This window comes from Mustela nivalis (assembly GCF_964662115.1).
Source record: "Mustela nivalis genome assembly, chromosome: 18".
Classification (NCBI taxonomy): domain Eukaryota; kingdom Metazoa; phylum Chordata; class Mammalia; order Carnivora; family Mustelidae; genus Mustela; species Mustela nivalis.
The window spans coordinates 56,261,755-56,288,189 of NC_139037.1; the positions used below are offsets into that span (position 1 = coordinate 56,261,755).

General features: G+C 51.0%; 1 protein-coding gene and 1 long non-coding RNA gene across 5 annotated transcripts in view; one reads left to right on the forward strand and one right to left on the reverse strand.

The window, feature by feature from the left end:
* The window catches only part of BICRA (BRD4 interacting chromatin remodeling complex associated protein), a 76,211-nt gene that overhangs the window by 45,151 nt on the left and 4,625 nt on the right, over window positions 1–26,435 (reverse strand). The window lies entirely within an intron of this gene.
* On the forward strand, window positions 11,541–17,761 carry LOC309852278. 2 transcript variants are annotated; one of them, XR_014305150.1, is made up of 3 exons: window positions 11,541–12,971; window positions 13,583–15,789; window positions 16,003–17,761. It is a non-coding gene; the product is annotated as an uncharacterized lncRNA (long non-coding RNA). The 2 variants fall into 2 exon arrangements; XR_014305151.1 differs by having other exon boundaries at window positions 13,687–15,789.

Genomic DNA, 26,435 nt, shown 5'->3' on the forward strand with positions numbered 1-26,435 from the left:
AAAACAAAGTCCTCTCTGGGACCCATAAGGCCCCATTAGATGTGCCATGGTACCTTCTGCCCTCATAACCTGCTCTCTCCCCTTGGTTTGCCCAGCTCCCACCACATGGGCCTCCTCAATATTCTTCAAACTCACCAGGCACCGACCTGTCTCAGGGCCTTTGCACTGGCTCTTCCCTCTCCCTGGACTGCTCTCCCCCCAAACCTTACACAGCCTATCCCCTAACCTCCCTCAGTTCTCTACATAAACATCAGCCTCAGTGACCTCACCTTCCCTGACCACTCTATTTAAAAGTGCAGCCCAACCCCCTGCACCATGAGCCCTCTTATCCTGCTTTATCTTTGTTAAGAACACTTACTGACATCTGACATAGTAAATATTTTACTGGCTTATCTTGTTTACTATAGATCTCTGAAGTAGACACTTGAGAAATATTTGCTAAATATTGGGTAACTGTGCACAGTTGTGCAGGTTGTACACTGCACAATCCCCTTGGCCCTTCCACTCCCACCCCTCAGGGAAGCAGTCCCATCTCAGGACACTGTAGATTTGTGTATACATATGACCACAATTTTCTGGCAGATGGCAGAAAAGGGTCATGAGAAAGGGGCATCTGTTTTTAGTTCCACAAAAGCACCACATGGGCTCATGGAGGCCTGAGTTAAATAAATAGGCAAACTGCTGCTTCAGATGTGGCCAGAAAGCACCACACACTCCCAGACTCCGTGGGCTGAGATCCCCCTCTGCTATTCAAGGATCTGTCTGACCTTGGGCAAGTTACTTCTCTCTGCACCTCTGTTCTACTTTGAGTCTACGGGAACTGTAACACTCCCACAATATGGGTGTGAGGCTTAAACAAATCAATATGTACAGAGTACACGACCTGCAGCTCAGAGGACGTGCTGGAGAAGCGTGCACTATTATCACAGCAGCTATTGTTCCCAAATCCCCAGGCTCAGGCTTCGAAAAATACAACTCCGGGTAGGGGGTGGGGACCAATCTTAGATGCAATGCGTTTCTGCCTGGTTTGTGCTCGACTGAGCCGCCCCTAGGTTTTGGGTTCGGAGCCACCTTGAGGGGCTCTGGGGATCCAGCCCTACTCACCGAGGTCTGATCTCCTCCCAAGGACAGTGGGAAACACTGGTGTCCACATAGTGGGGTGGAAACCCCAGCTCCAGGGGCACAAGCTCTCAGCAGGCATCCCTGACCCGTGATGTGTCCGCCTGGCCAGTTCCCAAAATGCCCCTAGACTGAGCTCGACCTCCCGAATGTTCCTCCTCTCTTTAGCTCTCAACACATACTTCACTCTACTCAACTGTGTAAGAATGAGTGCCCCGAGGGCAAGGGGGATAAAGCAGATCGATTGGGAGGAATTATGCCAAAACTTACACTAACGAGGCTATGCTACTCCAAGTGACAGAATTACAAGTCACTTTTGTGTTCTCAGCATTTCTAGAACTTGTATATTCCAATGTCATCTCCCTGCTCCTTTGTTCCTTCTAATGATCTTGTACTGGCTTTTTTTTTCTGTTGAGAAACTGTGTTTTGCTTTCACTTTTTATCGAAACCGCATGCCCCCCAGACACACGCGTTGTAAGTCCCACAGATCGTCCCCGAAACATGCCAGCTGCTGGGATGGGACCAAGATGAGCTCAGGCCAGCCAAGTGTCCCTTTGACAGGAAGAACCTCAGGGTGGTCAAGAGAGCAGGTTCTGACCATCCCAAGCAGGGATCTGTAACCTGAGTGTCTGAATCTCACGAGGAGGAACCAGAAGGCAAGACAACTGTTCTGGATCCTTCCAAAAGGCAATGTCACAGAAAACAAAGAAAAGCTGAAAAGAGCCTCCCAACTGAAGGGAAAGAGATAAGATAAGCTAAAATGCACTGTGTGATTCCAAACAGCATCCTGTGGGTGGTTGGAAGGGGGGAGATCCAGCTCTTCGGGGAGTTACTAGGACAACTGACAAAACCAGAATACAAAGACTTGTAGACCAGATAAAGAGTGCTGGGTCAATGCTCAACCAGGAGCACCTGATCAGTATCCTGGGCTTACGTAGGAGAATATCCTCCGTCTTCTGAAACACACATCAAAGTGTCCAGGGCCAAAAAAGCACGCAGTCCTGTTCCTAATCTCTTACCGGCTTAGGAAAAGAAAGAAGAGCGTATGTGTGTTGTGTGTGTATGTGTGCAGTTCTGGTCGGACTGGCCCATTTTTCAGATGAGAGCACTGAGACTCATGGGCAAAATAACTTTTGTGCCCCTGGCCTGCAGAGCAAAAGAAGAGGAGGGTGAGGAAGGAAACATGATATAATGCTACACGCCCGTGAATCTGGAGAAAAATTTCTCTGCGTTTTTTTTTTTTTAATTTAAGATTTTATTTATTTATTTGACAGACAGAGATCGTAAGTAGGCAGAGAGGCAGGCAGAGAGAGAGGAGGAAGCAGGCTGCCTGCTGAGCAGAGAGCCGGATGAGGGGCGAGCCCTGAGATCATGACCTGAGCCAAAGGCAGAGGCTTTAACCCACTGAGCCACCAGGTGCCCCTGTGTTTGTTATTCTTAAAACTTGTCCAGAGATTTGAAATTTTTTTCAAAATAGGAAGTCCAGCCGGCTCTGGGGCCACACTGCTTAGATCTGCCCCTGGCTCTGTCCTTCTAGGCTGTGCAACCTCGAGTCAGTGACTCCCCCTCTCTGTGCCCCCTCTTCTGCATCTATAAAACGGACCTCACGGGCCAGTAGTGTTCTGCACGAACATGCATAGTGGTATTTTACTGCCAATCTACATTCCAACGGGGCTTAAACAGTCTCACCATCACCCCTGTGTATCCTGTGTATGGACTGTTTTAGGATTTCATGAGTCCACACACCAAAGACATCAAATGCTCAACGTTGTTACCACCATGAGTGAACTAAGACCACGAAAATGGATGCCTCCTTTGCTTCTCCCTTATCTCTCTGTCCATGGACACCTACCGGGGGGCTGGCTCCTGTCTGGTGCTAGGGAGCTTGGCGACAGCACTGTGGACCATGAGATAGGGCCCTGTGTCCTCGGACATGGGTGCTCCTGCAAAGCCTGGACCAAACCCCATTCAACTGTGTCACTCTGACAGGACACTCTGAGAAGCCCCAGATACAGATCTGGTTTACACAGAGTCCCTCTGTGGCCAAATTTTAGAAAGCCAGAGACATGTTCTGTAAGAGACACCCAGGTTTCCAGCTCTTCTTGAAAAACTGGAATATCAGCCCTAGAACGAGAAGCGAGTGGCACCTGAATGACCCCTTCAGACAAAGGACAGGGGTGCAGTGACACGAAGAAACCAACCACCTGATAAAAAAGATGACAAACAACCCGATTTCAGAACGAAATAAGATCAACAAGGGGCACAGAAGCCAACAGAGACGTTCAACCTCTGTAGTCAGCAGGCAGATTTAAACTGTGACCATAATGAGACAGCACTAGGTACCCCACAGAATGTCTAAAATGAAACGGATGGACGCCAGCATGCAGTGGCTAACAACGTGGACAGAGCCACTGGAACTCTTCAGCCTTGCTGGGGGTGACTCAAACCATCACAGCCTCTTTGAAAAACAGCAGGGGCAGTTTCAACTCCCATGAAATACATCCTTATCTGCCTTAGTCCTACACTGAGGTATTTACCCAAAAGAAATGATAGCATGTGTCCACACAGAGGTTACCACATGGAAGTTCACGGCAGCCACCCTGGTCAGGGCCAAATGCTGGAAACAACCCAAAGGTCCACCAAAAGGTGAGCAGATAAACAAATCATGATCTACCCACATGATGGGAATCTGCTCAGCCACGAACGGGAGCCAACGACTGACAAAGCCATCACAGATGAAACTCAGAATCACTCTACTGAGTGGCAGAAGCCAGAAGATGGAAGAGTCCATGCTGTGTGAATCCATTTATATCAAATTCTAGGAAAAGAAAATCAAATCTGTTGTCACAGAAAGCAGATTTCACTCTCTGAGCTCAGGAGGCGGGGAGCAGTGACTGAGAAAAGGCAGGAGGGACTCTTTGGGAAAGGCAAATGTTGTGTCCTGACTTTGAAGGTGGTTTATAGGATGGTACCATTTGTCAAAATGCAGCCAATAGTACTCTCAAAATGGATGTATCACATTGTATATAAATTATATCTCCATAAAGTTCATGGGGGAAAAAAAAAACCAACAAAAAAACAACCCAGACTCTGACTGGTCTGTCTGGTTTCAATCCTGGCTCCATCGCTTACTTGCTGTGACCTGGGGCAAATGTCTTCAATTCTCTGTCTCAGGGCCTTTGCACTTGCTATTCTTGTTGCTGGGAACACCCTTCCTGAAGACCACAACAGCCCTGGGCCCCTGGCTTTCAGGTCTTTGCTCCAATGAGAGCTTTCCAGGGAGGGCTAGTTAAAATGGCCACTCACACCACCAGCCCTCTCCTCCCACTTTCCCTGTTTTGTTTTTTCCCCACAGCACTCAGCACCTTCTGAGGGGTCCTAGAGTGGGTCTCCCCACCCTCCCAACAGGCCAGCTCCCCAAAGGCAGGGAGCTTCGTCTAGTTCATGGCAGCACCTGCCTGGCACATTGGAGCCACTCTGTAAAAAACTGTAGAAGTAAACAAAGGGATACATATTACTCCCACGTTGGGATATGAATTGTAAACAATGATAAAGGGGAAAAGTGCACCTCAAATGGACAATCAGAGCGGTGAAGACACTGACTCCAGGTCACTCAGCAAGTAAGAGAAGGTGTGGAGCTGAGCTGGTCCTCCCAGCCGCCCCAGGGCAGTCTGACTCCATCAAGTGCCTTCACTGGATCCTGCAGTCCGCCCCAGGGGAGGGCGTGATTGAGGATCTCCAAGAGATCCAGATTTCATCCCCTGAATAACAGGCAAGAGGGATTGGGGATTTCTGTATCAGAAGACTAGTTCCTCAAGACCAGGCACTGTGAGGCTGAGAGACCAGGGCCAGATTGGAAACTGATCAGAATTCATGACACACATGCCCCCCCCCCATGAAAAGGCGCCCTACATTATCCGCCGTCAGGGCCTCCCAAATCAAAACCATAATGAGCCACCACTTCACACCCACTGGGATGATTATAATAAAAAAGATGAAAAAATTAGAGTCCTCGTGACTTATTGATGGAAAAATGGAAAATGGTGCAGCCGCTGGAGAAAACATCTGGTGGGTGGGTGGTTGCTCAAGAAGTCAACAGAGACTCGGCGTATGATCCAGCAATTCCGCTGGCAGGCGTACACATCCACTCAAGAGGGAAAACGCAGGTCCACACGTGCGCTGGTATGAGAACATTCACAGTGGCACGACCCGCAACAGCCAGAAAGCAGAAACAGCACACGCGCTCCTTGACCACTGGGTGGGGAAGCCATAGGCTGCAAATCCACAGTGGAATATTATTCAGCCAGGAAAAGGCAGGCAAGTACTGATCCACCGCTACAGAGCGGGAGAACCCAGAAACACCACGCTGAGCGAGGAAGGCTGGGCTAGAAAGACCGCACGTTGCAGGAATCCACTTACATGAAATCTCCAGGACAGAGGCAAATCTACAGAAATGGAAAGCAGATTCGTGGCTGCCAGCAACTCCCAGGGGAAAGGCAGGATTTGGGGAAATGAGGGCACCATCCGAGAGCGTGGGTTTCTCTCTGGGGTGATGGAATACTCCAGAATTCGATGTGGTAATGGCCGCACAACCCTGTGACTATACTAAAAAAACCCCATTAAACTGTCTACCTCAAAAGGATGAATTTTATGGCATGCAAATTACATCTCCATTAACAAAATGTAAAAAGTAAAACAAAACAAAAGAAAGCACATCCCTTGATGATACCAAACGATTTTAATTTTCTCAGATTTGGTAATGTCATGGTGGTCACGGTAGAAAATGCTTATTGTTCTTTAAACATATACTAAAGTCTGTAGCATTGACCTGGGATTTAAAATCCTTTAAAATCCTTCAACAACAACAAAACAGAGATCAATAAAGCCAGCATGGCCAAATCTGGATGTATGTGGAATTTGGGGATATAAGTAACAGGAGTTCATTATGCTGCTGTCTCCACTTTCCGGTACATCTGGAAATTTTCATCATTTTGGTTTTTTTTAATTTGCTCCCAGCGATTCTAGCTCTGGGATTTTAACTTAACAGCTCTACTCGCATTCACGCAAATCAATGCTGTACAATTACTCACAGTCGCCTTGTTCGTAAGAGACTGTAGCTAACCTAAGTGTCCAGCAAATGGACACTGGTTCAGTAAGTTAGGGCTCTCCAATGGGATACTATGCAGCTGTGACAGGCCCTGAAGTCAATAAGGTAGAACCTCCAGGATATATATATATTTTTTAAAGATTTTATTTATTTATTTGACAGACAGAGATCACAAGTAGGCAGAAAGGCAGGCAGAGAGAGAGAGAAAGGAGGAAGCAGGCTCCCTGCTGAGCAGAGAGCCTGATGCAGGGCTTGATCCCAGGACCCTGAGATCATGACCATGAGCCACCCACTGAGCCACCCAGGCGCCCCCAGAATATGTTATTAAAAGAAAAGAGCAGAGCAGTGTTTGAATACCCTGTTATTAGTGCCTTAAAAAAAAGTGTGTGTGTGTGTGTGTGTGTGTGTGTATGTATGTGTGTGTGTGAGTGTGTATGTCCACATGCCTGTGTGCAATGCTCACACATGCATGGAACATCTCTTAGGAAAGACTAAAAACTATAACCATTTTACCTCCAGGAAGAGGATAGCTCAGAGGGAGAGAGGGAGACTTTTCACGAGAAATCTTTGAGACCATTCGAGTTTTGTACTTGAGCATGTATACCCACCGCTCCCAAAAATACATAATAAACACATACATTTTTAAAAAGCCCTCAAGAAAAGCTGTTTCCTAAGTGTGGCTGTGTCCCCATACATCCCCCCTGGGGCTGGATTAGAAGGATCAGGTTGTCCCTTCTGCTCCCTCCCTTGGGGTGGGCAGCGGGCACCAGGCTGGGGCCAAGGCCTCCCTCCAGGGAGAGCAGAAACAACCCATGGGCCCACCCAGGGCCCCCCAGGAGCGATTTCCAGATTCATACTCCCTTGGCTCCCTCTGGGGGAGAGGGAAATACAATACAAAAAGAACTGGAGGAAGAGAAAGGAGAAGAAGAAGGAGGAGGGCGAGGGAGGAGGGGGAGGAGGAGGCCTGAGCGCCTGTGAGAACAAAGCAAGGACAGGCCTGGGCAGGAAGCCCCGGGCAATACCAACCCCCACTTCGGCAGAAGAAATGGCCACCAAGAAGCTTTATTCATAAGCAACAACAAACTGGAAAACAATCCAAATGTCCATCGACTGATGAATGGAGAGACGCAATGTGGTAGGTCCATACTACGGAATGTTATTCAGCCATAAACAGGAGAGAGGCCCTGACACACGCTCACAACACGAGTGAACCTGAGCACGTCATGCCAAGGGAAAGCAGCCAGACACAAAAGGCCACATAGTGTAGGATCCCGTGTATAGGAAATGACCAGGGCAGGCAGATCTGCAGAGATGGAAAGTAGATTACTGGCTGCCCAGGGCTGAGGGGTGGGGGGTAGGGGAAGAAATTAGGTACAGAGTTTCCTCCTGGGTGATGAAAATGTTCTAGAACTAGATTGTGGTCACAGTTGCACAACTCTGTGAATATACTAAAAACCACTGAGCTGTCCACTTGAGAAAAAAAAAAAAAGGAGACATTTATGGCAAGCAGATAGCTTAACTGTGAAGAAGAAAATGAAAAGAGAAAAACAACAACAATGGGAATGAACTAGGGATGAGAGGCAACCGTATAGACGGACCTTAAGAACGTTCCACTGAGTGAAAGAAGCCAGGTGCACAAAAGGCCACATAGCATGGTGTTCCACGAAATGTAAGCTTTACATGAAATCTCCAGAAAGGCAAATCCACAGAGACAGAAAACAGATTAGGGGGGTGAATGGGACTGGAGTGGGGACAAAGAGGGAGTCATGACTTCATGACTATAGGATTTCCTTTTGGGGTGAGGAGAACGTTCCAGAAACCGGAGAGTGGTGAATATCCTAGCCAGTGGATGGTACAACTTTAAGTGCATGAGTTTTATAGTATGTGAATTATGTCTCAATAAAGCTGTTTAAAATTTTAAGCAAGGGGAGAAAAAAAAGAGAGAGAGAGAAACTGGTCACGTGAACCTCTCACCACCCCAACCCATTCACTCACTCGGGGGATCTCCCATCACCATGGCCCCCAACCCCCCAACAGGCCTGGTTAAGAATGGCAGAACCAGGACTCCCACCTCCAGTCCCAGTTGTATCTCCTGGGACCCCCATACATGACGCAGAGCTCCCTGTCCCCCCACCCCTGGAGCCATCCTGGGTTGCTTTCATTCCATACCCACAGCTGGATGGAGGCACCACGACGGTGGGCACCAAGTTTTGGCTTCATATTCTCCTCCCCCCCCCCCCCCAACCCGAGCCCAAAATGGGCAAGACGACATAGAAACCACAAAGGAATGTGAAATGTGCAGGGTTTGTAGAATTTCCTAAGTGCAAAATGCTGATTTCAGAAGCACAAACGCCTTTATACAGCAACAAAACAAAACACGGACACTTTCATACTTCGCTAGAAAGTAAACACACACACACAGGAAACCAGACTCGAGGGACAAGATCAGAGGGAACCCCCGCTCTCCCCACTCCCCATCTACCACCACCTGCTCTTTCTGGGGCCTCAGGAGGTTAAGTTGGTAAGAGGTAAGGTTTAGGTCTGGTATCAAGCAGGGAGGAAGGAACAACCACATTACTTGTAAGCAGTTCTTTTTCCCAGAGCTACTGGGAAGGGTTTTCCTGGCTCCAGTTTCTCTCCTCCCCAACGCCCCCCCTCCCCCGCACTTTGTCCTCCCAGCGCAATACTTGCGCTTTCCCACTTTGGGGAAAACACCTTTGACTCATTCCCTCCACAACACATACTTAGTGAGCACCCACTGTGCCCTGGGAGACCCATCCAGTAAAGAGGAGCACCATACCTTCGTAAACAAACTAATCTATAACCTAATCTCTGCTGGTGGTAAATGGCTAGGAGGCGATCATGATACAGGAAGAGGGAATGATGGGGAAGGGGAGGTTTCTATTTTAAAACAAGGTCCTGGACAGAAGTGACACTGAAGCAGAGACTGGAATGAAGTAAGGAGAGAGCCATGCAAATACATGGGGCAAAGCACCTCGGAGGGCTGAGGGAATGGTGCAAAGGCCCTGAGGCAGGACAGTGCCCAACAAGATCACTGTGTGGTGAGGACAGGGCATCAGTAATGATGTTAGAGAGGGAGTTGGGGAGGGGAAGAGGCATGGGAGGGCCTGTGGATTTTGTTCTAAATGCTCTCAAACTGGGGTTGGGACCCATGGGGCATCGAGGTAGTCCTCTCAGGAGCCCAGAAGTTGCCCATACAGTTCAAGTCAAACAGCTAATCCAGATGCCTCATCTGCTAGTACTGAGTCCTTCCCATCCAGTCCACTGGCTATGCTAGCATCAACAAAAACACATCAACTGGGTGAAGGCTATTGCATGTTCCCCCAAAACCAGGTTTTCCTCCTAGATGCACTGTGGGACTACCTTTCCCAGCATCCCTTGTAGCTGGGTGTGGTCACATGATTACACTCCGCCCACAGGAAAACAGGCGGAAGCAACATGGGCTCTTTCCAGGTCTGGCACATGATCTATTCCGCCATACTTCTTTATCCACGGTGCACCCCACAGACTCAGGGGATGGCAGAATCACAAGAGGGAAGGCATCTGATTCCTCAGTGCCTCACAAGAGGCTGGCCGACCAGAAACACCCTCACTGGTCTTTAACGTGCAAGAAGAAAACTTTCACGCAAATAAGGGCTAGTTGTCACAGCAGCTAGCAGGACCCCCACTAACTCACACACCCACCTAACAAAGGCTGGTCAACCTGGCAGCCTGCTCGAATAAGGAACCTCTTGCAGAAGTTCCAGAAAGGGAAGCAAGGAGAGGGGAAACTGAGTCTCTACGTGCCTTGAGGTGTGCCCAACTCAGAAGAGACTAGAGCAAAAGTTCAGGGCCGCACCCAGGGCCCAAGAGTTTATGTCCCCAAAATGCTCTCAGCCACGTCAAGTTCGTATTTGGAAAAGAAATGCCAGCTCCACGGTCAAGGATCAGCCTCTATCCCAGCCTGACACCAAATCAAGGATGAGAGTCCCAATTTATAAACCATAAGGACTATTCCCGAGGTGCCGGGCCACCCCGAAACCCTGCACAGTAGCTCCCTTTATCCCACAGATGAGGAAAGCTGACACCTATAGCCGCTAACCCAACAACCGGAAGTGCAGGCCCCCAAGAAGTGGGAGCCTAGAATAGAAGCACCTCAGTGATGCCAAGGACAGTGCCTGGCACACAGGAGGTGTGTAGGGAATACCTGTTGAATAAATGAACAAACACTTCTTATTTTCCCTTTTTCCAGATGAGGCAACAAGGCTGAGAGGGCATGTCACTGACTTGAGGTCACCCAGCAAATGGGTGAGGGGACCAGGTTGTGGGTCAAGATCCAACCCCAAGCACTCACCCTCCCTACTCTGCCAGCCTGCTCCTAATGCCTCTCACCCCCAACCCAGAGCCTGAACCGGACCAGCTAAAAGCCTCAGGGCCTTTTCTCAACTGTTCTCAACTCCCCCCCATCACCCCCACCCCAGTACATTTTCCTTCAGCTCATTCACATCCTCCCAAGTTCCTTGCTCACTAAGTATTCATCCATTCAGCAATTAAGGATGAAGACGCATGCGTGCCAGGCTCTGTTCTAGAAACTGTGGGGGGCGAGTGAAGGGGGAGGACAGCCATGAACAAAACAAAAATCCCTGTTTACCCAAAGCTTACGCTTTTGACCGGCATTAGGGCAGAGACACAAAAGGACAATGCAACCTATCATACCACGTATTTACAAATTAAATTTCCATGTATTTCATTTCTATCTATTAAATAAAAATGTAGGGTGCCTGGGTGGCTCAGTGGGTTGAGGCCTCTGTTTTGGCTTGGGTCGTGATCCCAGGGTCCTGGCATCGAGCTCCACGTCGGGCTCTCTGCTCAGCGGGGAGCCTGTTTCCCTGTCTCTTGTCTGCCTTTCTGCCTACTTGTGATCTCTGTCTGTCAAATAAATAAAATCTTAAAAAAAAAAAAATGCAACATGCACTCTAAATTATATCTATAAATGTTAAAATAGGAATGCCATGTTATGTACGAAATTAGTTCTATTAAAACCATTTACAAATATTGTCAAATATTGATATATATAAAACAATAAAATATCAAATAGATGGTAAGTCAGAAGTTGCTAAGTGCTATGGAGGAAAAGCAGAGAGACAGAAGGACCAGGGCTTTGGACAGTTTTAAATAGGGTGATGAAGGCAGGCATGTGTGAGGAGCAAGTACAAAGGCCCTGAGGTGGACAAGTCAGGACATACTGCCTGACTTGAGGAAGGAGGCCAATGTCACTGAAGCAGAGTGAGCGAGGGTGAGTAGTTAGTGGAAGACAAGGTTAGATTGTAAGCCAGGGACCAGACTGCGTATAACAACAGCCAAACTTGCGTATGAAACAACCCTAGTGTCCATCCATAGAAGAATGGATGAACAAAACATGCTTGATCCATGCAATGGAATACTACTCAAGACTCAAAAAAGAATGGAATTCTGATCCAGGATGCAATGCTGATGAACCTTGAAAACATGAGGCCAGGTGAAATAAGCCAGACACAGAAGGACAAACACTGTAGGGTTCCACTTAAATGAGGTGCCTACAAAAGGCAAATTCATGGAGACAGAAAGGAGATTAGAGGCTACCAGGGGCTGGCGGGAGGGGTAATGGGGAGTTCCTGAGTAATGGGTACAGAGTTTCTGTTTGGAGTGATGAGAACATTCTGGAAATGGACAGGGATGATAATCGCACAACACCGTGAAGGTGCTTAGTGCCACTGGACTGTATACTTAAAAAAGGTGAAAATGGTAAATTTTATGTTAAGCGTAACTTACTGTAATCACAAAGTGGCTGACACTGTACTCACACTGGGTTGGCTATATTGGGCAATGCTCTAAAAGCTGTATGGATCTTAATTCATTTGCTAACCCAATGACTCTTTTAGAGAGGAACCTTCTAGACCAGGGCTGCCCGAGAGAAATATGATGCAAGTCATATACATCATTTTCTAGCAAAAAGAGCATGTGAGTTTCAATATGTTAATTTAATTTAATTTAACTAGGGGAGAAGGGGCAGGGGAGGGAGAGAATCTTAAGTAGGCTCCATGCTGCCCGGCACAGGGCCTGACACAGGGCCCAATCTCACCATCCTGAGATCCAGACCTGAGCCGAAATCAAGAGTCAGAGGCTCAAATGACTGAGCCACCCAGACACCCCTGAATATGTTAATTTTAATAATATAGTTTATGTAACCTGAAATTTACAATCATGATCATTCCATGTGTCATCAATATAAAAACATTAGTGAGGTCATTTATACCCCCTACCCACTTCATGCTAAGACTTTGAAATCTAGGGTATATTTCACACTCGGCTCTGCTAGTGTTCAAGGGCACATGTGGTCCGTGGCTGCTGCACCGGACAGAGGAACTCGGGGCCACTGTAAGGACTCTGGCTTCCCCTGGGAGTGACGGGAGCCACAGGAGGGACGTGAGCAGTCTCAGGTTACAGCAGGGTCACTCTGGCCATCTAAGGGCGGGGGTGGTGGTGTTGGGGTGGTGGGAGCACCAGGAGGAAGAGAGGCAGTGGTGCAGGTGGGAGGTGACAGAGACTGGACCAGGCTGGGGGCAGACAAGGCCAGATGCTAGAGACATTCTGCAGGCAGAGCTCCCAGGCCAAGCTGTGGGACTGACCAGGAACAGAAGACAGGAGAAGAAACCACCAATTCGACAACGTGAATATACTTAACACTACTGAATGGTTTAAGATGGTGAGTTTTATGTTATGTGTTGTTTCCTAGAATAAAAAAAAAAAAAATTAAATTTAGGGGTACCAGGGGGGTTATGTCGGTTAAATGTCTGCCTTCGGCTCAGGTCATGATTCCAGGGTCCTGGGATGGAGCCCCAGATCTGGCTCCCTGATCAGCGGGGAGCCTGCTTCTCCCTCTCCCTCTGCTGCTTTCCCTGCTTGCGTGCATTCTCTCTCTCCCTCTCTCAAATAAATAAATAAATAAAATCTTTTAAAAAATAGATTTAAATTTAAAAGAGAGAGAGAAGAGGTTTCAGAGATACTGCCAAAGTACAGAGCCCAAGGCCACTGGGAGCCTCCTGCTGCCACTGAGAGATGGGTGACAGCCGAGAGGGAGCAGCCTTGGTTTCAGTTTTGGTTTTGGGGTGGGTGGGAGGTGGGGAGTTTGGTGCTGAGGACATTAAATCTGGGGTGCCTAGTAAACAAGCCAGGGCGGGGATTTCAGCAGAGGGGTACAGGCTGGACACACAGTGCCAGAAACCAAGGGGAGAGGGAGTAAGATCCCTGCCCTGGCGTGCCTGCCCTTCATCCTCGCTCCCCTGACATTTACAGGACTTGGCCTCTCTCGCCCAGTTCCCACAGATCTGGCCCCGCAGGGAGCATCGACCTCAAGGGCAGGCTCCCATCCTCTGGCCCATCACTCCATCCCCCACCCTGCCTTCCTCCCCCAACGCCAGCCGCAGCCCGACACAGACTCCAGGCTCCGCAGGCTTTCGGAGAACGGGTTTCCAGAAGCCTCACCACCCACTTGTGCCGCCCACCCTGCTTCCTAGCCTGCAGACCCCGTCAAGGCTTGACACGCCTGCTCATTAGATCATCTAGCAATGAGCAGAGGAACGCAAGTAGTAAATATAATCCAGCAGACGGCCTGAAGACGCCGAGCTTTCCGTGCACTGTGAGACCCCCGCACGTGGTTGGGTGGCTCCCGATCGCTCCTTCCAAACCCGTGGGGTGAGATGTGCCCTGAAATGCAGCTTTTTGGCTGCCTCTGCAGGCGGATAGCGCGCACACGCATCTCTCCTCAAACACCCTCGGCTCCGCTGGGGCACCCTGGGATCGAACACTGATCCTTTTGCAGCCAAACGTGTGAGCAGTCGCAAGCGGTATGACAAAGATGGACCAGGAACAGCCCGGCTTTGGGTCAGGTCCTGCTGCCCACCGGGGGCTGTTGGGGTGCCGCCGTGGGCGTCACTGAGCTTGGGGTTGGCGCATGTATGGCACATGGATGGCTCGCCAGCCGTCCTAAGTGGGGAGGCATCTTCATGTGCCAACCGGGGAGGCTCCCCAAAGGCCCAGAAGGAGGCAGCCCATGGTTTCTGGGTCGGAAAACCCAATTTCAAATTCCCGCTCTGCCATGCTCTTGACCCCTGGCAAGCAGCCTCATTTCCTGGGGGTCTCGGTCCTGGGGGACAAGGAAGGATCTGGCTGGTGCCGTACAGGCCTTGAATGAATGATGGTGACAGCGCCGATGAAAGCAAGAGTAAAAGGGGCTCAGCTTTACCAAGCCTGACTGTGGCCCTGGCAGGAACCGCGCTCTGTGCTGACAGCATCTTGGTGTTGAGGACCCTCTCGTCACGCTCCTGGGAGGCAGGGAGCGTTTACTTCTAGCTTTTTTTTTTTCTGAGTGAGAGAGAGAGAGCAAGTGGGGAGGGGCAGAGGGAGAGAGAGAATCCCCGGCAGTCTCCAAGTATAGCGCGGAGCCTGATGCGGGCCTAGAACTCACAACTCCAAGGTCACGACTTGAGCCAAAGTCAAGAAGGGCATGCCCTGCCGACTGGGCCACCCAGGCGCCCCTACTTTTATCCTCTTTTAACAGAGATCTGGAGTAACCTGCCCAAGGAAGGAACAAGCTGGGACCCCAAGCCCAGGTTTATCTGACATGGGCCTTAAACATTGTCCAAAACTTGTGTCAAGCCTGTTGGGTCTGCCTGTTCTGATGCTGATCTCTCCCCTACTCTGGTAACAAGCTAGTCAAACACCAACGCGTGTACTCTCTGCCCTCCTGTGAAATCCTCCCGAACGAAGCTCCACAAGGGAGGTACTGTTATTTTACCCATCGGTAGCACCCCCAGTATGCCCCCACACTGATGGGGAGCCCACACATGGAGTCCCCAGACCGCTACAGGATGTCTCCTGGTCCAGCTAGATCGAAGGCCACCTGGGACGTGCCAGACCTCCTCCACCATCTAGAATATCTTCAGGCCTCTCTCCTTTTTTGGTTCCTGTGAAAGCTTCTCCTTCCTTTGAGCTCAGAGGCAGTTCTAGAAGCTGGCCTGGGACTCGAGGACTGAGAATAATGTGAGCAGCAGGACCTGGGCCATTTCTCACCAGTGTCCCTAGGGCCCGGCATGGGCCTGGCATGGGCCTGGCACCAAGCAGCCACTCAGTAAATCCTGGCTGCTGTTTGCAAGGGGTGCGAATGGTAAAGCCTTTCTGGAATGCAATTTGGCAGGACTCACCCAAGTCTAAATGCACGCTTCCCCCTGCCTTAGCAATTCCTCTTCCAGGAATCTGGCCTGTAGAAACACTTTAACACAAGTGACTGAAGAGGTAGATACAAAAATGTTCGGTCGGGTCACTCCCCAGCTCAAAAGCCTCCCATGGCTCCCACCTTAGTAAGAATTGAAGCCCACATGGTAGTTCAAGGCACATAATGAACACTCTAGAGCAACAAAGAGGTAGCATGAATCAGCTAATAATGGAGAAAAGACGGGATACTAAAACACTCATTTAATCTAACAGCAGCAAGGGATGAGAAGAAAAGGCACCAAAACACATAGGCAAGGGGCGCCTGGGTGGCTCAGTGGGTTAAGCCGCTGCCTTCGGCTCAGGTCATGATCTCGGGGTCCTGGGATCGAGTCCCGCATCGGGCTCTTTGCTCAGCAGGGAGCCTGCTTCCTCCTCTCTCTCTCTGCTTGCCTCTCTGCCTACTTGTGATTTCTGTCTGTCAAATAAATAAATAGAATCTTTAAAAAAAAAAAAAAAACACATAGGCAATAAACAGAAAACAAACGGCAGGACAGGATATTTAAATCCAGCTGCGTCAATGAGGACAATAAACAGAAGTGGTCTGAAGGGGGCTTATCGAGCAGAGCAGGTTCACGTGACAGCTGAGCACGTGACATGTACCTAGTCCAAACACAGAGGCGCCATGTGCAAAATACACACTGGAGGGGCGCCTGGGCAGCTCAGTCCGTACAGTACACAACTCCTGACCACAGGGTCATGAGTTCAAGCCCCACAATGGGTGTGGAGTCTACTTTAAAAAAAAAGAAAAGAAAAAGAAAAAGAAATTGGAATCCTTGTGCATTGCTGGTGGGAACAAGAAATGGTGCAGCCACTGTGAAAACCAGCAGTACTTCCAAGTTCAACACAGAATTCCCACAGGATGCAGCGGTTCCACGCCCAGGTGTATGTCCAAAAGAACCCAAAGCAGGGACTCGGATGTACATCAACGTTCACAGCAGAGTACTTGCCACAGCCAATAGCTGGACACAACCCAAACGGCCACTGAAGCATGAACGGAGGAAAAATGGGGTGTATACAGACAACGGACTATTATTCAGCCTTAAAAGGGAAATAACACCGATCCAGGCTGTAGCCCGGACGAGCCTTGAGAACATGATGCCGAGTGAGAGAAGCCAGACACAGAAGGAGGACTACCATATGATTACTCTTCTGTCAGGTGCTGAGGGAAGGCAAATTCATGGGGACAGAAAGGAGAACAGAGGTTCCGAGCGGGTGGGGGGAGAGGGCGTATTTAATGGGTAGAGAGCTTCTGTTTGGAACGAAGAACAAGTTCTGGAATGGACAGTGGTGACAGTTTCACAACTCTACAGACAGACATGCCACTAAACCGCAGACTTAAAAAAACAGTTAAAATGGGGGGGGTGCGTGGGTGGCTCAGCTGGTTAAGCATCTGCCTTCAGCTCAGGTTGTGATCCCAGGGTCCTGGGATCAATCCCCGACAAGTACGCTCTTGCTCTCATAAATAAATAAAATCTTTAAAAAATATACTTAAAATGGTAAATTGTATGTTCCATGTATTTTGCTGCAATAAAAAGACTATAAATATCTCAGTGACTTCTACATTGATCCCATGTCCGTATAAAAATATCTGGGATATATTAGATTATATAAAATATACTCCCTTTAGTTTTCCATCTCTTTCTACCACAGCTACTAGAAAATTTAAAATAACACGCCTGGGTGGCTCAGTGGGTTAAGTCTCCAACTCCTAATTTCGGCTTAGGTCACCATATCAGGCTCGTGAGATCAATGGGGGGTGGAAACTGCTTAGGAGTCTCTCTCTCTCTGTCCTGCCCCCCCAAGCACCCTCAAGTAAATAACTTAGTAATTAAAATACAAGAAAATAATGTGTAAGTGGCTAGCATTTCATTTCTACTGGACACCATTGGTCTCAACATTACAACCATCCAATGGACATTGTTGGACTGCAATGGTATCTCCAAGAGACACACTTTCAATGTAAAGATACCTATAGGCTCAGAGCAAAAACTGGAACTTAACTATAAAGGGCATCCTCAGAGCAGAGGTTAAATAATTTAGGGAAGGCTTCCTAGCTGCTAAAAGAATGAGATTCTAGACTACAGACACGGAACCAACTCTAAGACGTCTGTTCAATTTAAAAAGTAAGACGTAGGGGAGTGGGGGGGCAGACAAAATAAAAATAATTATAATATGGTAACTACACTTCCTATAATGAGTGGTCCCTAATGCACAGAACTGGCAAATTGCTACATTGTACTAATACAGGTTGAAACTCCTAGGATATTGCACGCAGACCATACTCCCAAGTGGAGAAAGAGGTTCAGATCAATGAACACATAAAAATAAGGTGTGGCGGAATCCACATAGTCTGTGCGATCAAAGGGACAAAAAACGTATACAGGGAGAAGAGCAGCAGATAAACCCCAAATTCCTCGCAGAGTCTCCTGTGGAGAGGGAAGGAAGGGGGGGCGGGGACAAGAGGATCCAGTAAGCAGTGTTATTACTTACACGCCTTTCTTCCTCATGTAATAATTCATACACAGCCGCCCTCAAAACCCCAAAAGCTAAGAGTTAAGGAATCCCATTTTAGCCTTGGGGCCCCGCATGTCCCTCCCATTTGCAAGCGCCCTGGAAGCAAGTCAAACACGGTCCAGTCTGATATCCGCCAGGCACCATGCTGCTCAAGTGTGTGGTTCCCCATGTCCCAAACCCGGGTCGTCCCCAGCTCACCCCCAACCCCGCCCACCCCCACCGCCGAGCAGCAGTGGCCTCAATAGGGCGCTTGTCAGAAACCAGTTCAGGTTTGAGAAACTGGATCTCTGGCATGTCCCAAGCTGCCTGCACCAGCAGGCCCAGACTAAAGGCTGGCTGGTGACAGTCACAGCCCAACGCAGGGACAGCAACAGCGAGCAGAACTTACAACGGGCTTACGAGGCACCTGACCGCACATGAGCTCAATCCAACTCCACAGAGGGCCCCCCCTCCCCCACCAGGTATTTCCCATCTCTGACCAGGGATCTCCGGTTCCAACCTTCAGAGGTCTCTAACAACCATCCTTCTCCTTTCTTCCTGACTCCCTTGGGGGCACCGCCAGGCGGCCGGGGGTGTTTCACGTTACTCAGTGTGGGCTCCCCTCTGAAATAGCCAGCATTTCCAAACACCTACCATGCCTACCGGGCACTGCCATGAACGTGGGGCTGCTGCTGATGGTGAGGTCACCGAGCCGGAGGGCTTGCTGACTGATGAGGAAACTGAGGCTCGGAGAACTGGTGGGGCCGGGGGTGGGGAGCTCTGGCTCCCCATCCCCATGGGTGGCTCCAGGCCAGCGCTGCCTGCAGTCCTGACCCTCCAGCCCTCAAGGGCCCGGCTGACTCACACGAGCTCACAAGCAAGCTCACACACACATCCGCCGTCTGGAGGAAGCTGGGCGGCTGCCTCGCTTATGTTAATGAAGACACCACAGAGGGTAAAAAGAGAAAGAGGAGGGAGGAATGGAGCCCTGCTGAGCCCGGGCTCCCGAAGGCTGAGCTGAGGCCCAAGCTGGATCTCAGGGCAAACCCGGGGAAGGCTGAGGGTAGTGGTGGGGGGGGAAGGGCAGCTTCCGGGATTGTGGCTTACTCATGGTGTGGGGGGTGGGGGGAGGCTGTAACTAGGAAGTGGCAAGATTGAGGGCTAAAGACCTGTGCTGCAGCTGGTGGGGGGGCAAACCACGTGCGGGGGGGGGGGAATCCCCACTCTGCCCGTTAGCAGCTGTGTGACTGGGCAAGTCACTTAACCACTCTGGGCCTTGACTTTCTCATCTGTAAAATGGGGATGCTCACTCACTTGCCTCTGCAGGTTCTCCTGTGCAATGAGTCAGTCCTGGTAAGGGGCCTGGACTGGTGCCTGGCACAGTGCTGCTTGTTAGGCTTGTTGCTACACGGACAACCTGGGCAAAGCTCCTAACTGGGTCCACATCCCCCGAAATCTTTGGCCCGAAGCCGCGATGTGGCGACAAGTGTGCAGATCTCTGGGGAAATGTCTGCGGTAAAAGGTAACTCTCCTGTAATGAGTGGCGAGCAGGAAGGCTTGCCCCCAGCCACCAGCTGGCAGTACTGTGGGGCACCCCGCACCCCACCCCGGCCACCTCTGTTCCTGTCCCCAAGCAGCCGCACACTGCATGGACCCCCACCCCCAAAGTCCTTCCCAACTGTACCACCTTTCTTCTGCCTTTACACCCTGCTCCTCACCTTCTGACCTTCAAGAAAAGGTGACTCCTGAGCCCCACCCAGTACCACCCCCTCCTGCTCTTCTAGAATCTTCCTTGGCTCCTTTCCTTTCCTCTCCTGAGACTGAGCCTGCTCAGCTCCTAAAAAGAAGATCCAATGTGCTTGTCCCAAGACCCACAGGAAGGTCGCCTGGCCCTCACTGGTTCAAGAAACCCTGATCACAGGCTTATTCTCAGTCAGGTGCTGGGGAGGAATCCTAACCCGGGAACAAACTCAGTGAAGGGAAGGCAATGGGCCGGGGTTGACAAGGAAGGCTTCCTGGAGCAGGGGCGATGTAAGCAGAGGCCTGTTGGAAACAGAAAGGAGTTGGGGAGGTGGAGGGCACAGCAAGGGCAAAGGTGCAGGGGCAGGAACTAGCTGGGGCACGAAGAAGGCAAGGGGAAAAGGTCAGGGAAATTCAGGCCAGCAGACCAGGGTTTTGTCAGAAGAGGGAAGGGGCAGACCTACCTGAGGGCACTAGGGAGCCAAAGAGTGCAGTAAGAGTTTATTTTTTTAAAGGTCTGGCTGCTAGGAGCTCTCGTCTTCCTTCTATCATCCATCCATGACACCATCCTTCCCCTTCCTCTGGCTCTTCACCCTATTCCTGTCTGGGTTCTGCCCCTACCTATTTCTCAGACCCAGGAAGCCCCCCTCAAGTCCATTTAAGCTAAGACCTTTCTGGAAGCTCTCCCTTTGCTCCTGAGACGGGGACAGTGCCTGATCCCAGCCCTCCTCTTCTCGTCCTGTTTTGGCCACGAAAAGTTTCACCAATACACAGTGGAGCTGATTCTCCATTAACTCCGGTCCTCTCCCTGGGGAACTGTCCCCATCCCGGGGGACTGATCACTCAACATCACCGTCTCTCACGCGTGACCCCAACAGTTCATCCATTCTGCATCTCTCCCCTCTGCATCCCTCCACCCTCCAAGAGGGTGTTAAAGCAGTTCTCCTGGGGTCTGGGAATAGCCTTGAGCCCAAAGCCTGTCCTCAAGAAACCCCCTCCTCCAGGAAGCCTGGCCTGATGCCTCCTCCTGACCTTCCCAAGCTCAGGAGCATCCCTGAGAGGAATTTCACCTTGCAGGGAAGATGGATGAGTTTGTGGCTTCCCTGAAGATAATGCCCCCCTGCTTTAGAAAGGTCTAAATGAGACAGGACCATGGAAGAGAAATCGCAAAGGGTTGGCCATGGTCCAAATGTGCCCCACAGGCTCCGACTCCTGCTGGAGAGCACACGGGGACCACAGATAGGGCCGTGGGGAGGCAGCGATGGCAGGATAGACAATGTGCATGGAAAGGGCATCTGGGGTGGCTGGAAGACCTATGGCTCCCCGTCCCAGGGGAGGGGATTGCAGGCTGAGCCCTGCAACTCTGAGAGGTGGCCTTCTGAGCAAACTGGGGCCCTGAGATGAGCACAAACACCTCTGGTGATTTGGAAGCAGGTGGGTCACTGCTGGATCCCAAACACAGGCTCTGACCTCCCCTTTCTCTACCACTGTGATACGTCCACCATTCAGTCAGTCAGTCAGTCAACAAACCTTGGGGCTCAAGTGCATGCCAGGAGCTCAAAACACAGAGCACACTGTTTCTCTCCTACTGCAGTTTAGAGTCTAGGGAAAAAGCCAGGCCTGACGAAGAGCTCACAGGAGACCTACTACATCCCAAGCAGGATACAGAGGGGGGAGGAGGGGCTGCTCAGTGAACTGGGACGGCGTCCCCAGATCAGGGTGCTGGGGGCCCAGGCAGGGTAGCCAGAGGAGGGGTATTCGGAGGCTGAGACTTCCTGAGGGAAGGCGGGTAGGGTCTCTCTCTGCTGAGAGAAAGAAGGTGACAGCCTTCCTGTGCATTCCTGCTCTGTGAGCAAAGGGAAGGCCCACGACACGGCTAAATCTGAAAGCCATGCCACCAGGCCAGAGATGCTCAGCGCCAAGGACCTCACACCGCAGTGTGTAAAATTCGAGAAGAGGCCACGTGGACCCATCTCGAGGGACACAGGCCAGAGCCATCGAGCAGCCGTGGGCAGGGGAGGGCAGTGAGGGGACTTCTGGCCCATGCTGAGAACATTCTGGATCTTGACAGGCATGTGGGTGACACAGGCGGCCACGTATGTCGAGATGCACTTCGACTCCACATCTGATCACATGTAAATTATCCTTCGATGATGGGACGGGGGGGGGGGGCGGGCGGGCGGGGGAGACATCACTCATACATATGTACGCATCTTTCCCTCAACACAGGAGGGAGGTCACTGGGCACATTCTGGGGACAAGTCAGGCCCCTGTGGCAAGAGCTTGCTAGGGGAGGGTAAAAAGCTTAGAAGGCCCCTCACCCAGCCTGGGGGGGTGGGCGCAGTGTTCAAGGATGGGTAAGGTCCTACAAAGGACAGGAGGGAGGTGTCAGTGCAGCAAAATGTCACAACCCCTTTGTGAAGCAGGAGCTGGGGGCATCTGCCTGTCCAGCAGGGGACAAGAGGCAGCACCCATCCTCTGGAAAGGGGGCTCCTGGGAGCTACTACTGCAGGTGTCCTGGGGGGGATGGGCAACACTTTGCCTCCAGGCTGCAAAGCACTAGGGGCTCCCTCCAGGGCCGCAGGGGTCATGAATGAGGATCCGGGGAGCCACAGACAGACCTTTTCCTCTCGCTCTGTTTCCAAGCCAGCCTGGAGCCTAGGGGACCCAGGCTGTTAAGGAAGGGGGTCAGCCAGAAGTCAGCAGCCCCCTCAAGCTCCTCCAAATATAAGAAGCACTCCGAAGGGGGCGTACAGAGGGACGGAGGGGTCAAGAGGAGGGGACCGAGGCGGCTGAGCCTGTCCAGGGCTCCAAGGACACTTCCTCTGACTCTCTTTACCCTGTGGTTACCCACAGTCCAAGTGCACACAGAATGTCTAATGACAGTGACTGTGACAATGACCGCCACCAGCTGCTGAGCCCGTCCTCTGAGCAAGGCACTGGTAAAACGCTTACCCGTGCGCGATTCACAAAACGGATGCCAAGGCTCTCAGAAGAAGCTTCTCGTATTATTATATTCTCCTGATTCTCCAACCTGGGTTTAGAGATGGGAAATAACTTGCTCCAAATCACAAGGCTGGAAGGGGCCGCAAGAGGACACAAACCAGGACAGCCGACCCAGTTGCCCTCACCTCTGGGGTCACCCTGTCCATCACCCTGCCACTGGCCCAACTTCTCCAACTCGCCCATTACAGGGACATTTCTGTGCGGAACGGCAGAACGGTGGCCCACACTGGACATACTTGTGACAAATCCCAAACCCATGTCATCAGAAACACCCTAGGGTCCAAGCCCCGGGGTAGCCAAGACCAGGACCTCACCAAGGTCCCAAAGAAGGGAAAGCAGAGAAAAGACAACCTGCCAAAGCCCATTTCCCGCCACCTCAGTGTTCCCAACCTGGGAAATGGGCTTCATGCCTCCTCCCTCACAGAACAGGACAGATCCTGGAGGCGCTGGAACAGATTCTGGACCCCAGAAACAGTAGTACCATCAGTAATATAATTGAAATGATATAAAGTCTGGAATTTGCTTAAAAGCATCTAGCAGAATAAAACCGAAAAAAAAAAAAATGCACAGTAGGGGGTAGGGTAACAGACAAAAAGAAAGATCAGCAGAAATCTGCTGAAGCTGGTGATGGGCACAGAGGGGCCGATTATGCTTGCCACTTTTGATGGGTGCTTTAAAGGGGTGCCTGGGTGGCTCAGTTGGTAGGGCATCTGACTCTTGATTTTGGCTCAGGTCATGATCTCAGGGTCATGGGATCAAGCCCTGCATGGGGAAGGGGGCGGCCCACGCTAGCAGGGAATCTGCTTGAGATTCTCCCGCTGCCCCTTCTCCCTGCCTCGCTCCCTCTCTCTCTCTCTCTCTCAAATAAATAAATAAATCTTTAAAATGCCAATATCAATTGCCCACGGTTTAGGGGGAAAGCAGTATGAACCTGGGTATCAGATCTCATGGGAGACTTTCCTACTTCTCTTAATCACCATCATAATTTTTTTAAAACAGGCTCCATGCCCGGTTTGGGACTTGACCTCATGACCCAGAGATCAAGAGTCACACACTCCCACCAGCTGAGCCAGCCAGGCACCCCAGCGCTAACATTTTTTGAGCCCCTACCATGTGCCAGGCACTGTGTTCGGCACTGAACGTCCGTCCATGAGAAGCCGGAGGCAAGTCTCCTGTCATTAGCAGTCTTTCCATTGGGGAAACTGAGGCACAGAACAGGGAGACCCAATCCGTTCCCAGGGTCACGCTGCCACGCGTCATGCCGGAGCAGTGTGCTCTGTGCCCTCTGCTGCCATGCGGCTTACTATGCCAACACTGTTCCCCATGTGCCTTCAGGGAAGACAAGGAAGACCTTTCAGAGCCCGGAAGTCAGCCCGGGTCCCACAGCAGAACAGTCATCCCAGTGAATATAAAGGCAATGTCGGTTGCTGGTTTCTGAAGCCTATGCCTGTCCAGCTTGGGGGAGCACAGCCCCCATTCATCCCTCACGGCAACCCTACAAGGGAGCCATCGTGGGCCCATTTTACAGAGATGGCAACCGAGACTCAGAAGAGGGATCATTTGCTATAATTAAGTGGAAAAGCAAGCCTTCCCTCCCCTGCCTGCCAGTTAGGGGTCACAGCCAAGAATCTGGCAGGCTCCCACCCCAGGAGAAAGAACTGCTGAACAAGGACAGTTTAACACCACCGAGGACCGATAAGGCTACCTATGCACTCTATGCATGTTGGGTGTGTAACCCTCAGGACCTTCCGAAAGTTGGCACTGAGATGAACCCATTTGGTAGAGGGGAACACGGAGGCCCAGAACCAGCAAGCTCCTCGCCTGCAACCATTTGACCAGTAAGAGGTAGGAGCGAGGATTCGAACCCACAGACGGCTGGCTTCCGGAGTTCATGCCCTTGACCTCCATACCAAGTGGCAAGCGCACAACGCAGGCCACGGGCAGAAAGGAAGATACCAAGAGGTCACAAGAGGCCAGGACACCCGAGGAGGAGAGGAACGACTTTGTCCAAGCACAGCTGCAAAGGTTACCTCCAAGGAAAAACTAAATGACAAACCGCAGACTCTTAATCCAGGGACCCCCACCTCCAGGAGTACATCGCACGGGAATACCCAATTCCCACGAAGACACGGGGACGCGTGCTTCCATCCCCGTGCGCCGGGAAACGCTTCCGCATCCGTGTTAAGGACACGAAGGTCCACCCACACCACAGAATACCGCACAGCCAAGAAAAAGATGGACGAAATCCTCCCTCTGCTGTGCAGCCAGGGAGATAAAGTGAGAAAAAGCAACTTATAGGGCAATGGGGAAAGCATTTGAAAGATATCTTTTTTTTTTTTTTAAAGATTTTATTTATTTGTTTAAGAGAAAGAGAGAGCATGAGCGGAGAAAGGGGCAGAGGGAGAGGGAGAAGTGGGCTCCCTGCTGATCATGGAGCCCAATGCAGGACTCGATCCCAGGACCCTGGGATTGTGACCTGAGCCGAAGGCAGACACCTAACTAACTGAGCCACCCAGGCACTCCAAGGAATATTCTCGAAGACATACACACGATTATAAATATGTGTGCACGGAACATCAGGACTGGGGAGCTGCCTTGGGGTGGGGAGGGAGAAGGGAAAGACTTACTATGTATTTTGAATTTCTCTCCTGTGCCACTTGAGGGGCGGTGGGAAGGAGAGACAGAATGAAGCTGCTTCCTCCTTGGAGTCTTTGCAGACCACCCAGACAGAATTACTCAAATCCCATAGCCATGAACCCAGCCCTGGAGACAACACTTGCCTCCAGCCTCCTCCTGGATGGGGTCCCTGACACATAGTAGGCTCTCAGGAAGCTTAACTGGAAACCATTAAAGAACAAAAGCATTCTCCCCCGTCTCTCATGCCAACAGATCCCAAGCCACCACGAAGCCACAAACTTGGACACAACACTAATTGTCACCAAACAAGAAATGTCTGAGAAAACTCTCTCCACTGGGGGACTCTTGCGTGTCACCGAGACACAAAGGCTTCAGCCGATGGGAACAAAACCATAATGCCTGGTACGCGAGGCAGGGGAGGATTCGGAAGGAACGAGCAAGGAGGGAATCCTTGGGGACAATTCAGCCAAACATCTCCCATGGGTCTCTGGGTGAAGCGTCCTACTCTGGGGAGCCAACTCCAGCAGCCCCTCCGTCTTCCAACAGGGGGGACAAAACTCAGATATAAAGAGGGAATTAGTAGGGAGCAATTCATTCTGGATGGTGGGGGGAGCTGTTTCCCTCCTGGACGTAGCTCAGGTCAGTTGTTTTCATGGAGCAGGTGCCTGCCAGGGGAAGGACCCAAAAGAGACCAGAGCAAGATAACTATGCCCCCTACCCCTCTCCCAGCCGGGCAGGGCAGGGAAAAAGGCAGCCCCTCATTGCTTTCCAAGCCCAGGCCCGCTGGAAAGGAATGCCATGTCTTCCTGTTTCCAATTAACTCCCCCCCCCCCACCACCACCAGCAGCCCTCTGCATTCTTGAGACCAAGAGTCAAGACAGCCACAGGGGAGAGCTGGGAGTCCTGGCGGGAACTCCACTGGTGGCTGGGCCTAGGGCTAAAAGGCAGCCCCCCCAGAACCTGGGGAACCCCACCCCCACCCCAGAACCTTCCTACCAGGCCTCAGTGCTTGCCGCTGACC